Here is a 13,678-nt window from a genome sequence, read left to right as displayed (position 1 = left end):
CTAGTCGTCACGGATATTGTGCTTGAAGGCTGCTAGGGCCTCAGTGTCCGGACAGTCGACTATTTGATTTTTCTTTGTTAGGAACCGTGTCCATAATTGCCTGGCCGATTCCTCTGGCTGCTGAATTACGTGACTTAGGTCATCGGCGTCTGGGGGTCGCACATAAGTGCCCTGGAAATTGTCGAGGAATGTGGCTTCCAGGTCCTCCCAACAACTGATTGATCCTGTTGGCAAGCTGTTAAGCCAATGTCGAGCTGGTCCTTTAAGCTTGAGTGGGAGGTATTTGATGGCGTGGAAATCATTGCCGCGGGCCATGTGGATATGAAGGAGATAATCCTCGATCCATACCGCAGGATCTGTTGTGCCATCATATGATTCAATGTTTACGGTTTTGAAACCCTCAGGGATTTGATGATCCATTATTTCGTCTGTGAAGCATAGGGGGTGTGCGGCGCCTCTGTACTGGGCTATATCACGACGAAGCTCCAATGAGCTTTGTCTACTGTGTTCGGCCCTGCCAAATTTGTGGCCGGTGTGACGGTTACCGTCTCGAGCCGTGGGGCGCCCACGCGATCTGTAGATCGATCTTGTTTGCCTTGCCTTGTCCTCCAACATATCTCGTAAGTCCGGCGCATATTCCCGTGCCTTGGTACGGGGTGCGGCTTGAGTGGAGGGCCGAGAGGCCTCTCTGTCGCGGCCACGAGGTGGCCGGTCGGCCGCATCAAGTGCTTCCTCCTCTAATCGGGGTAGCAACCTGTGCTTTGGGTAGCTCTTGGAGGGGCGTTCGAGTTTATGCTCTTCGGCCGCAAGGACTTCAGTCCATCTGTCGACTAGCAAATCTTGATCAGCTCTAAGCTGTTGCTGTTTTTTCTTGAGGCTTCTTGTCGTGGCCATAAGCCTGCGTTGAAAACGCTCTTGCTCAATGGGATCCTCTGGCACGACGAATTCGTCATCGTCGAGGCTTGCCTCATCTTCGGAGGGAGGCATATAATTATCGTCCTCGACCTCTCTGCCTGCCGCTCTCTCATGAGGGCTGGTTTCTCCATCCTCCTGTGCTAAATCTTGCTGGAGGGGGTTTTCTTCGGCACTTTACGGAGTATTATTATCTCCCATGCTGGAATCACCGTATTTGTTTTGGCGGGATTTTGAGAGGCGCCGCTGACGCCGGCGCTTAGGCTGTTTCTTGGAGGGGTCATCCTCCGCTGTTCCATCGCCATCTCCTTCTTTTGGGGTGTCCACCATGTATATGTCATATGACGAGGTGGCTTTCCAGGGCCTGATAGGCGCTGGTTCTTCATCGTCTCCTTCATTGGCATCCATACCGTCAATGTCTTCGGAGTCGAAGTCGAGCATGTCGGTTAAGTCGTCGACAGTGGCTACAAAGTGGGTGGTGGGTGGGCTTTGAATTTCTTCATCGTCCGAATCCCAACCTTGCTGACTGTAGTCCAGCCAGGGCTCTCCTGATAAAGAGAGAGACTTCAGTGTCTTCAGAATATCGCCGAAAGGCGAGTGCTGAAAGATGTACGCGGCAGTAAACTCCATGATCGGCGCCCAATCGGATTCGATCGGCAGGGGCGCGGAGGGTTCGGAGTCCGGAGAGGAGTCCGGCTCCTTGGAGTCACGAGTCTCGCAGAGTGCGGGGCTGGTGTTCGGCTCGATCGCCGTTGGGATCGCAGCCCCCGAGGCGGCGTCCAACCACCCATCCTCGATCGGCGCAGTTGGCTCCGAATTAAGGGTCGAAGCCGATGCGGGTGCGGCCTCCAGGGCACTGTTCGGCGGCAGAGCTAGATCATGCTCGTCGTGACAGTGCGGCGCGCTCGGCAGTGGCTCGAATCCGTCGAAGATCAAGTCCCTGCGGATGTCAGCCGTGTAGTTTAAGCTTCCAAATCTGACCTGGCGGCCAGGGGCATAGCTTTTGATCTGCTCCAGATGGCCAAGTGAATTGGCCCGCAGTGCGAAGCTGCCGAAGACGAAGATCTGTCCGGGGAGGAAGGTCTCACCCTGGACTGCATCGCCATTGATGATCATAGGAGCCATCAAGCCTGACGGCGACGACACAGAGGAACTCTCAATGAAAGCACCAATGTCGGTGTCAAAACCGGCGGATCTTGGGTAGGGGGTCCCGAACTGTGCGTCTAGGCCGGATGGTAACAGGAGGCGAGGGACACGAAGTTTTATCCAGGTTCGGGCCCTCTCGATGGAGGTAAACCCTACGTCCTGCTTGATTAATATTGATGGTATGGGTAGTACAAGAGTAGATCTACCACGAGATCGGAGAGGCTAAACCCTAGAAGCTAGCCTATGGTATGATTGTTGTTCTGTATCTTGTCCTACGGACTAAAACCCTCTAGTTTATATAGACACCGGAGAGGGTTAGGGTTACACAAAGTCGGTTACAATGGTAGGAGATCTACATATCCGTATCGCCAAGCTTGCCTTCCACGCCAAGGAAAGTCCCTTCCGGACACGGGAGAAGTCTTCAATCTCGTATCTTCATAGTCCAGGAGTCCGGCTGAAGGTATAGTCCGGCTATCCGAACACCCCCTAATCCAGGACTCCCTCAGTTGTTCTGTAAAAAAAGAGAAGTTAACTACTCACGCCTTCTCTTTCCTCCTCCACAAGAAATGATTCCAGGATTTCTTGCCCCCCCCCCGTTGGTGCCGCCGCCGGTCCGCCTCATCTCCGATGGCCTTTTGGCCATGGAGGTGGGGAGGACCTCGGCCCCCGCCGATGGGAGGGGTCTCGTTCTTGTTCTTTTTATATTCAACATATTGGTTGGGGCTGTGTGCCGGCGGTGATGCCCCTTAGGCCCCAGTAGGAGTAATGTCTCCAACGTTCTAACCCCGTTCCGATGGTGCGTCTAGCTTCGTCAAACGGTCTGTGGAGGCGTGTCTCTGTCGGATCTCGCGGGATTCTGTCGATACTGGTCTTCGCTGGATCTATTTGGATTTGATCTTCATTCATCTTTGTTTTTTAATAAAGAAATCACAGCAGAGGTTCAGTATAGGTAACAACTATTGGAAATATGCCCTAGAGGCAATAATAAATTAGTTATTATCATATTTCTCTGTTCATGATAATCATTTATTATCCATGCTAGAATTGTATTGATCGGAAACTCAGATACATGTGTGGATACATAGAAAACAATGTGTCCCTAGTGAGCCTCTACTAGACTAGCTCGTTGATCAAAGATGGCTTTGGTTTCCTAGCCATAGACATGAGTTGTCATTTGATAAAGGGATCACATCATTAGGAGAATGATGTGATGGACAAGACCCAAACTATGAACGTAGCATATGATCGTGTCAAGTTTATTGCTATCGTTTTCCGCATGTCAAGTATATGTTCCTATGACCATGAGATCATGCAACTCACTGACACCGGAGGAGTACCTTGTGTGTATCAAACGTCGCAACGTAACTGGGTGACTATAAAGGTGCTCTACATGTATCTCCAAGGGTGTCTATTGAGTTGGCATGGATCAAGACTGGGATTTGTCACTCCATATGACGGAGAGGTATCTCAGGGCCCACTCGGTAATACAATATCACAATGAGCTTGCAAGCAATGTGACTAATGAGTTAGCCACGAGATCTTGTATTACGGAACGAGTAAAGAGACTTGCCAGTAACGAGATTGAACTAGGTATGGTGATACCGACGATCCAATCTCGGGCAAGTAACATACCGATAGACAAAGGGAACTACATACGGGATTAGCTGAATCCTTGACATCAAGGTTCGACCGATAAGATCTTCGTAGAATATGTGGGAACCAATATGGGCATCCAGGTCCCGCTATTGTTTATTGACCGTAGAGGTGTCTCGGTCATGTCTGCATAGTTCTCGAACCCGCAGGGTCTACACACTTAACGTTTGGTGACAATATAACTACAGTTGAGTCATTATGGTGGTTACCGAAGGTTTTTCAGAGTCCCGGATGAGATCCCGGACGTGATGAGGAACTCTGAAATGGTCCGGCGGTGAAGATCGATATATTGGACGAAGGGTATTGAAGTCCGGAATTGTTCTGGGGGTACCGGGTGATGACCAGCATCACCGAAAGGGGTTTCGGGGGGGGGCAACAAGTGTTGGGGGCCCCATGGGCCAAGGGGAGGGGGCAAACCAGCCCCACTAAGGAGCTGAGCGGCCCCCTCACCCCATCTCACGTAACCAGGAGGGTTGGGGCGTTCCCCTAGGGCTTCCCACCTCCCGGCTTGGGGGGCAAGTCACTCTAGGGGAGACCCCATCTGCCCTGACCGCCGCCCCCCTAGGGGAAACCCTAGGGGCGCCACCCCTCCTCCCTTCCCCTATATATAAAGAGGTAGGGAGAGGGCAGCCGCACCCGAAGAGCACATCTCCACGCAACAGTGCTGCCTCTCCTCTCCCTCGCATCCATCTTCCTCTCTGTAGTGCTTTGTGAAGCTCTGCTGAGATTCGGCCACCGCCGCCGCCGCCACGCCGTTGTGCTGCCGGAGGACTTGAGCTACTACTTCACCATCGCTTGCTGGATTGAGGAGGTGAAGGCGTCATCAAGCCGTACGTGTGTTGAACGCGGAGGTGCCGTCCATTCGGCACTTGGATCAGGAGTTCGCGGGACGGATCGTGATTGGATCGCGAAGACGTTCGACTACATCAACCGCGTTTCTTAACGCTTTCGCTTAGCGATTTACAAGGGTATGTGGATGCAATCTCTCCTCTCGTAGATGGTCATCTCCTAGATTGATCTTGGTGAGCGTAGGAAATGTTTTGTTTCCCATGCAACGTTCCCCAACAACAACTGAAATCAAGTCTCGTAACACACATAGGCAAACCCAGCGAAATAGAGGTCCATGAGACCACGCCAAAGGATACACAGACGCAGGACCGGCAGAACAAAATAACTTAGACGACAGCCATCCCGAGTGAGCCAGGTTAGCGTTCGTCTTCATTTGGGTGTTTACAAACTTGATCCTTTTGATCTACGACTTTCTTCATCAGCAATGGTCACTGCTCTAGTGCGCCGGTCCTATGTGATCTTAGCACGACAATTTTTCGGCTGTCTACTAGAACAAAGTTTGGCCATCTCTGACGAGGGATGGATGATGACGCCAGTGCGCCTTCGGCTCGCTCCAGTGCTTGTAGTCATTGCTAGGTGGTCCATAGACCTGATTGTAATTTTTATTACCTCAAGTGTTCTTTGTACTGCCATGATTGAAAATCAATAGATTGGAAGTTTCTAAAAAAAAGAAGTTAACTCTGGTAACTTTGTTTTTTGCTATAAAGTTAGTAAGTTGATAACTTACTTCGAGAGGTTAGTCCATATGCTGAAGTCTTTGCCCTTGTGTTGCAAAATGCTTCCTCCGTCCTAAGATAAGTGTCATGGTAAAATTTTAACTAAAACTACAACACTTGTTTTAGGGACGGACGGGGTACATTGCATATTAGCCTTGTCATAATCATTTGTAAAGTTTGACTAATTTATATTAAGAAATATAAGTATTGACATGTTATCGATTTGGCATATTGTGATTGTTGATATATATTTTTATAAACTTGGTCAAAGTTTGTAGAATGTAACCTAATATCAATATGCAATGTATTTTAGAACGGAGGGGGTAGCTAATTGCCGAAAGGCCTTGCTAGAATCTATAAAATGCAAACATGCGGCGGTGTAGTGTACTATACTACTAAGATGATACGGCTGTACGTACTACTGACATAAGCATGACAATACATGCGTGCAAGCCTACTTCATTTTTCTTTATAATACTAACTGCGGATCTACTTCTTTGATGTGACATCTACGCGCAACCAAAAAGCTAACGGAGTCCAGGCATGCGCCTTGTCTTATTGCACCGTTAATTCACTCGATCACACAACCTACTTATATATTTATTTAACTATCACTATCACATTCGTAATTCAGTGTCAGCTCTGACACGGCACAAGTTGAGTCAAGCAGGTCTCCGGCCGGAGGTTCGCCGTAGAGCTGGAGAAGCGCTCCGCATCGCGAAAGTCAGAATCAAGCCACTTGCTTTTAGATTTCTTTTTTTCTTTAGATTTCAGCACTGCAATCTTTCCGATTGTTGAGGGATACAGCTGTACGTGTATATATGTTTGAAAAAATCAATGAAAGCGGCGGGAAGAAGATTCCTACGACCGTACCTCTGATCGACTAAGAAATTCTTCGTCCGATCACAATCGATCTTTGATTCTTCATCAACCGGTAATAGTTGCACATTTTAGAAATTAATCATGTCCAAGTCCAGGTCCATAAATGTTGTCATTATGTAATTTGAAAGGTCTTGCTGATATATATACCACTTGATATCAATTTAGGAAAATATCAAACGTCAGACGTATAACTTATTGTCAAAACTGTGCGGAAAAACTAATTTTAGCAAGGTAAAATCTTATGGCGCACCGTGCTGTGCCAATCTAAGATCATTTTTGGTTTGTTGCCACGGACTATCGACAAAATCGTATACTATCGGTGTGTTGTCATCGTGATATTCACTCTACAAGTACAACAATCATCATTGAGAAATAATATATGTACAAACTTGGTGTGCTGTCATATAGATATAGTGCCAGCAGCTCAAGATATATAAGATTATTAGCAGGGTACGTAGTGGCATCCAGGATAATGGCCACTGATAGGCCCTAGGCCGTTGACATTGCAACGGTCGTTGCTGAACCTGAACTCCTGGAGCATCGTAGGTACGGGCATCTATCTATTTCTCTTATACAATAAAAAACAAGAGTGCTCCCAACCTTCCATTATTTCATTATTGCTGCCTACGTACGTACATACCCCTACAAGATCAGCATCAAATTTTTGTTTTTTCGGCAAGAAGATCAGCATCAAGTCGGTGTGCTGTAGGATTTACCGGCCATTGTTCTGGTACATCCTCTTTATTTTTTTGCGGGATACAGTTGGATAGTTTATGGGTCTGAACAACGCAAACGTAACGCAACAGCTTTGAGTTCGTCGTATGTGCATTCATTAAATAATACACTTTTTTCACCCTCAAAAATTAACCTTTTCAGTTCCTAATTGTTTCAAGTTCTGGTTTTGTCTGAAGTCAAATTTTATTAAATCTGAGCAAGTCTATAGTAAACCAATCAAAATATACTAAAACAAAGGTTGTAGTTACACGATGGTATCTAAAATCAAAGTATCTAATAGTTCTAAGCAAACTAAGAAATTCTTTCATTATCATGATATTTCAGATCGTTCATCTAGTTAATCAGTGATAATTAGATACTTGCACATTTTAGAACATGTGCCGTTGTAGATTCAGAAATGCATAAACAACACTAAATTGTGTCTAAAAACACAAAGGAGCAATCTTGTGGCATTATTGTACTAATCTAAAAGAAGCCACCGACAGGTTCCTTTTATTTGTGAGAAACTATCAAGAAATTATACACATACCGGTGTGCTGTCATCATGATATTTACTCTACAAGGACAACAATCATGGGGAGAAACTAAACAAACTTGGTGTGCTGCCATGTTGGATACCTAAATTACATATGTTTATCAGAGTAGTGAGCTCCAGGATGAAGGCTCCTGATAGGCGCTAACTCAAAATTAAGCAGCACGCTCTCCACGGCCGTTGACATTGCAAGTTGGCAACGGTCCCTGAACCTGAACTCCTGCGGCATCGTACGGGAATTTATATAACAAAACGAAGAGTGCTCCACGAAGAATCTATCTAATGTTCGGTTAGGACAACTTGGTGTTTGTACTGTATAGAGTATGTAAGCTTAACTGGCTGGGGATCTCAGTAATCTGACTATTATATACGGCTCCACAGTTGCTTCAATTGATCACACAATAAATTAATTCATTTGTTTGTATATCTGTCGCATTCATAATTCGGTGTACATTGCAACTTGAGTCAAGCAGGTTTCGGGCCAGTTCGTCATGAAGCTGGAATTAGTCTAAAACACTCCACGCCACAAAAAGTCAGAATCATACCATAAGTACTTTCTGTTTTATGAGTGGCCAATTCTGATGAGGAGTACAGCTATAAGCGTTGACGTTAGAAAACAAATCAACGAAAGCGTGGGAAGCAAGATTCTTACGACTACGACGAAAAAGGATTCTCATGACAAAGATAGATATCACGGGACACGGGGCAACAATATTATAGGAGAGTTCTTTGTCAAAACAATCATGAAACCAAAAGCTTTGGAAACATATTTGTTCATATAAGGGTTTAAGAATCTATAGACGGTACTATTTTTTGTCCCATAGAGATAATTAAAGTTTTGAAAATTGCAAATCACTCTGGATGCAACTTTTCAAATCATGTCCAAAATATTGGAATTTAATTTGAAATTTCAAGAAGTGTGTGTTTCTGTGAAATTTGATCGGATTTTAAAACCCTAATTCGAAATTGCACTAATTACGGCATGTAACATAACGGATCTAACGTCTGATTCGCACTTCACACAAGGACACGGTACCTTACATTATGTGCTATAACTAATTATGGGAAGGTGTGGTCAACAGAACTCAGACAACAACTTTGTGATGGCCTGCAACAAAAGATATGGTTTTGAGATAATATACTCTCTTGATGTGCTGCCATTCTGCCAACCTGATTAAGATAAGAAAAATAATATAAGCAACGCGCTCTCCACGACCGTTGACATTGCAACGGCCGCTGATCATGAACTCCTCGGAGCATCTCGGAGTGTAGGTTCAAAACCAAGATGAGCAAGGTTTTTTTAGGGAACCAACCAAGATGAGCAAGTTGGTGCCCTGTAGAATACATTATTTTTGTATGAACTGTACTGTAGGCCAGTAGGACAAAGCCCCCACTGAATTTTTTGTTATTATTATTGCAAGTAAACCAGTGCAGGAGAGCTGTACAAAATAGAATACGCGAATTTATTCGGCTGAGGTGTAATCTAGCTGTTGTTCAAGTGAGCTAGTCCGTACGTGCGTAGCTTACCGCTCTGGGCAAACGGAAACGTAACGCACCAGCTTTGTTTGAGCTTGAATTGGTCGTCCGTGTGTTCGTTTGTGTTGTTGGCGGTAAACATGATATTTTTCTTCCTGAAATCTTAAAAGTGCACATGCACTTTTTCATAAAAACGAGCTGCCGGCTTGTTACTCATATGTGTGTATTTTTTTGTTAGCTAGTGCATATTTTTGTTAGCATTAAATGCATACAGACTAGTCTGAAAAACAGATTCACGCATATTTATTTTAACCTTTCAAATTTTTAAAAAGTCATATCTTTTAAACCACACGTCGGAATTCAGATCCGTTTTCACTGTTGGATTCATCGCGACGAGATCTTCGAAATTAGATCCCGTATGGGTATGTTTTGACGAAATTTTTTTGATGCCAACTTTGATGCTATATGGTGCAACTAAAGTACTGCACTGTGCAATTTTAGTCCTACATGGTGCAACTTTTTTTTAAACCAACTTTAGTACTACATGGCTTGTAATTTAGTCTAGTTGCACACACATTGATGTTTAGTTGGCTTATAATGTAGTCTAGTTGCACACACATTGATGTTTAGTTGCCAGAAGGACTAGTTGCACACACATATACTCAGTTGGCTTGTAATTTAGTCTAGTTGCACACATATTGATGTTTAGTTGGCAGGACACTAGTTGCACACACATATACGTAATTGACGCGGCAATGTAGTCTAGTTGCACACACATTGATATTTAGTTGGTAGGACTAGTTACACACATATATGCTCAGTTGGCGAGGCAATATAGTTTAGTTGCACACACATCGATATTTAGTTGGCAGGACTATTGGCACACACATATGCTCAGTTGGCGCGGCAATGTAGTCTAGTTGCACACACATTGATGTTTAGTTGGCAGAAGGACTATTGACACACACACATATGCTCAGTTGGCGTGGCATGTATTCTAGTTGCACACATATTGATGTTTAGTTGGCAGGAGGACTAGTTCATCGAAACTCCCCCATGTGGGATCTACTTTTAAAGAGCACGTCGCGACGGTTTCAGCGGTGAAAATGAATTTGAATTTCGACACACGGATTGAAAGTTATGCCTTTTTAAAATTTTAAAATCACAAAAAAAATATGAACAAACACATGCACATGCATATACATGCACATAAGAAGATGTATATGCACGTAGCAGGAAAAGGGACTACTAGATGACTATTCTAATTAAAATGAAAGAAACAAGAAATTGCCTAAAAATGACGGGCCGCTCGCCACGCATCCCAGGCGGCCGTGCGTTGGCTAGACACGTCCATTTTTCTTTTGTATACTATACTATCATAGTATTTTTCATTTGGATTTTGTTTTTGTCAACTTTAAATTAAAGTAATTAGATGACAAATGAATTCTTAAGTTTTTACTGCAGTACATTTTTTTGTTGTGACACCTTCAATTTTTTCCCATTTTGACAGAACACCTTATAATTTGTCCTTTTTTGCAGAGGAAAAACACCCTATAATGAGTCAATTGAACAGATTTGAGGGACTATTGCAGCTGCACTATGTTAAAAAAACAGATTTGAGGGAGATCTTATATGACGCCCTCAGCGTCCAATAGCACCCTGACTCACAGGGGAGGTCACAGGCCATTTACAAAGGACTGTAGCGATGGTCGCATTAGCGAGAGAACAACTAGTTGATGAGCGCTTTTTCGGGAGCCTCGCAACGACAATTGCGGTGGGCTGTGCGCTCTCAGCCTGTGTCATGCCCTGTGCACTTCTTTCGGATATTATTTTTTTGCACGCGTTTTTGGTTTTTTAGATGATTTTTTTTAACTTTTTGGTTTTCCACCGGTCTTTAGCTTTTCGTGAAAAAAAATAGGGGAAAATTTTGCGAGAAAAAATGTGTCTTTTTGCTTCCTTGAGAGGCATGGTTTTGCTTTCGTGAGAGACACGGTTTTGCTTCCGCAAGAGACACAGTTTTGCTTATGCAAATGGAAAAAAAATGTATTTCTCTTTTTTTCGCGAGAGGCACGGTTTTGCTTCCATGAGAGGCACGGCCGTGCCTCTCGAAAACGTAATAAAACATGTTTTCTTTTTTTCATGAGAGGCGCAGTTTTGCTTCCGCGAGAACCACAGCCATGCCTCTCGGAAACAAAAAAACAATGTGTTTCTCTTTTTTTTCTTCATCGAGAGGTACGATTTTGCTCCCCGCGAGAGGCACGGATTAGCTTGGCACGGCCGTGCCTCTTGGAAACGGCTTCCGAAAGGGAGGAAAGTGTGCTCCCGGTTCGTTTTTTGTCCCTTTTTTGTTTGGTTTTTTTGTGACAAAAGTCTGTCAAAACCTAGGAACATGGGATCTAGTTTTGAAGATCTCGACGCGAGGAATCCGGCAATGAAAATGATTTGAGATTTGGACACACGGTTTAAGAGATAAAACGTTTTGAATAAATGGATCTACGAAAAAAGAAAAAACTTTCAGGTTGCGACAAAGTGATGCACATGCAGCGCACCACTTGTCACAACCTAGGGAGGTGGGAGTGATATTTGAAAAAAAAAGTACTTCGCAATTAGTGATTTCGCATTAGCAGGAGACTCGAGTTGCTCAGAAAAAAATTAGCAAGAGACTCGAAGTCGTACACGTGTCGATGCGGGGTTTTTCCATGATTACTGTAGCAGTTCTTCCTATAGTTTTTTTTACTTTTGTCCAATTTTTTCAGGTAACATGATTTTTTTAAAATTCTATTGTTTTGACAATTTTAAAACAGCTTTAGGAAAATTGAGAACATTTTCTGAAAACACGATATTTTTTAAAATATGAGGGCATTTTTTTAAATACAAATATTTTTCTAAAACATGGAATTTTTTTTGAAAATCTAGAGTACTTTTCAGAAAAACACGACCATTTTTTAATAATGAGAACAAAATTTGATACTGGGACATTTTTTGAAATTTTGCACATTTTGTAAAAGCATGATTTTTCAAAATTCCAGGATATTTATTAACTTAATAGAAAAGTAAAGAATGGAAACATTTTTGGACATCCTACATATTTAAAAAAACAATTTTTTTGAAATTCTTGATTTTTTTTAATTTATGAACAAAATCTGAAAACACAAACATTTTTTTTGAGAATTGAACAAAAGAATTTGAAAAAAAGGAGCCGTTATGACATAGACTGATAGACCAGCCCTAATGGAACCTGTGAACCACATGGGGCGCCACTTCCATAATGAAGAGCTTTGCCGAATTGGACGACGGAGGGAGTCCTTCCCTCCTTAGGGCAACTCCAATGGGTCGACGCATTTTGTTCGTCCGCGTCCTTTTCTATCTACAGACAAAAACCATGGCCCAACGCGCAACGGATATGGGTCGATGTTTGTTTTGCTATCTGCTTCGACCCATTTCAAGCCCAAAATTGGGATGAGTTTGCATCCACATGGATACGTCGTTAATGTCGGGGGCGTCCTCCCCTTGCCTGCACGTAGGTGGCACACCATCTCCATTCCCACGTTCCTCTCCCAAAACCCTCTCCTCTCCCTCCCTAAAACCATGGTCGACGCACCCATCTCGGCACTGCCCCTAGACCCGCCGTGTCGCTCGCGGCATGGCCCTGGTGAAGCCAAAGAAAGAGGTCACCCCAAAGCATTGAGTGACCGAAAGTGAGAAGCGAGGCAACCGAAAGAGGAGGGGTAAGGCAAAATTAGATACTACCGTCGTCGTCACTGCTGCCGCCGCTCAGCGACGGACCTCTATGGACGCCGAGGCCATCACCGGCAAAGCCGCACAAGCCACCCTCCCCATGCTTGGCATTGGTGTCCGCATCCTGGCCCTTGTTGCAGCCGCAACCATGCCGACCAACTCAGACTCATCGGCAGCCCGCGCGCCTAGCCTTGTGGACCCGTCATCCACGTCAACATCGCCACCGAGCAATTTTTTTAAAAGAATGTGAATTTTTTGATAATTTTCAAGAGCGTGAATTTTTTAAAATGCTAGCATTTTTTGAAATGTAAAAAATTTCCGAAATAGATATTTGTTTTGAAATTTGTGAACAGATTCTAATATCAAGAACATTTTTTAAATTCCTAAGAAGAATCTGAAGCCGTGAACATTTATTTGAAATTCTTGAAAAAAATAGTAACTTTAAATTGTTTTACATATCAATTTTGAAATTCTGAACATTTTCAAAATTGTGAAATGTTTTTGAAAATAAAATTTGTTTTATTAAGAACTTGATTTTTTTGGAAACTGACAACTTTCTAAAACATCGTGAATAATTTGTGAAACTATGATCACTTCTTAAAATTGTGACCAATTATAAAATTCTGAGCATTTTTATAAGTTGTGAACAATGTTTACTCTTCTTAACAAATTTGGGAACCCCTGAATATTTAGATATCCTGAACATTTTTCTAAACTCTCAAAACATATTTTGAATTTGTAAACAATATTTTAAAAAAAATAGGAACATGTTTTATATACCCTAAAAGTTGGAACCACAAACAATTTTGAATTTATGAACAAATTTGGATAAACATGAACATTTTATAAAATTCCAAATAATTTTGAAAACAGAAACATTTTTTGAAAATCCTGAACATATTTTGAAATTGCAAATATTTTTTTCTATATTTGTGAACAATTTCTAAAAGGGGAGATTTCTTGAATTACGAATTCAAACGTTCTTAAAAGAAAAATAAATTGAAAAGTTTAAAAGGAAAAAGAATAGAATAGAAACAGA

The sequence above is a fragment of the Triticum urartu genome, chromosome 4A, assembly GCF_056163025.1.
Source record: "Triticum urartu cultivar PI428250 chromosome 4A, HENAU_Tu73, whole genome shotgun sequence".
NCBI classification, from domain to species: domain Eukaryota; kingdom Viridiplantae; phylum Streptophyta; class Magnoliopsida; order Poales; family Poaceae; genus Triticum; species Triticum urartu.
This window is presented reverse-complemented; position numbering follows the sequence as displayed.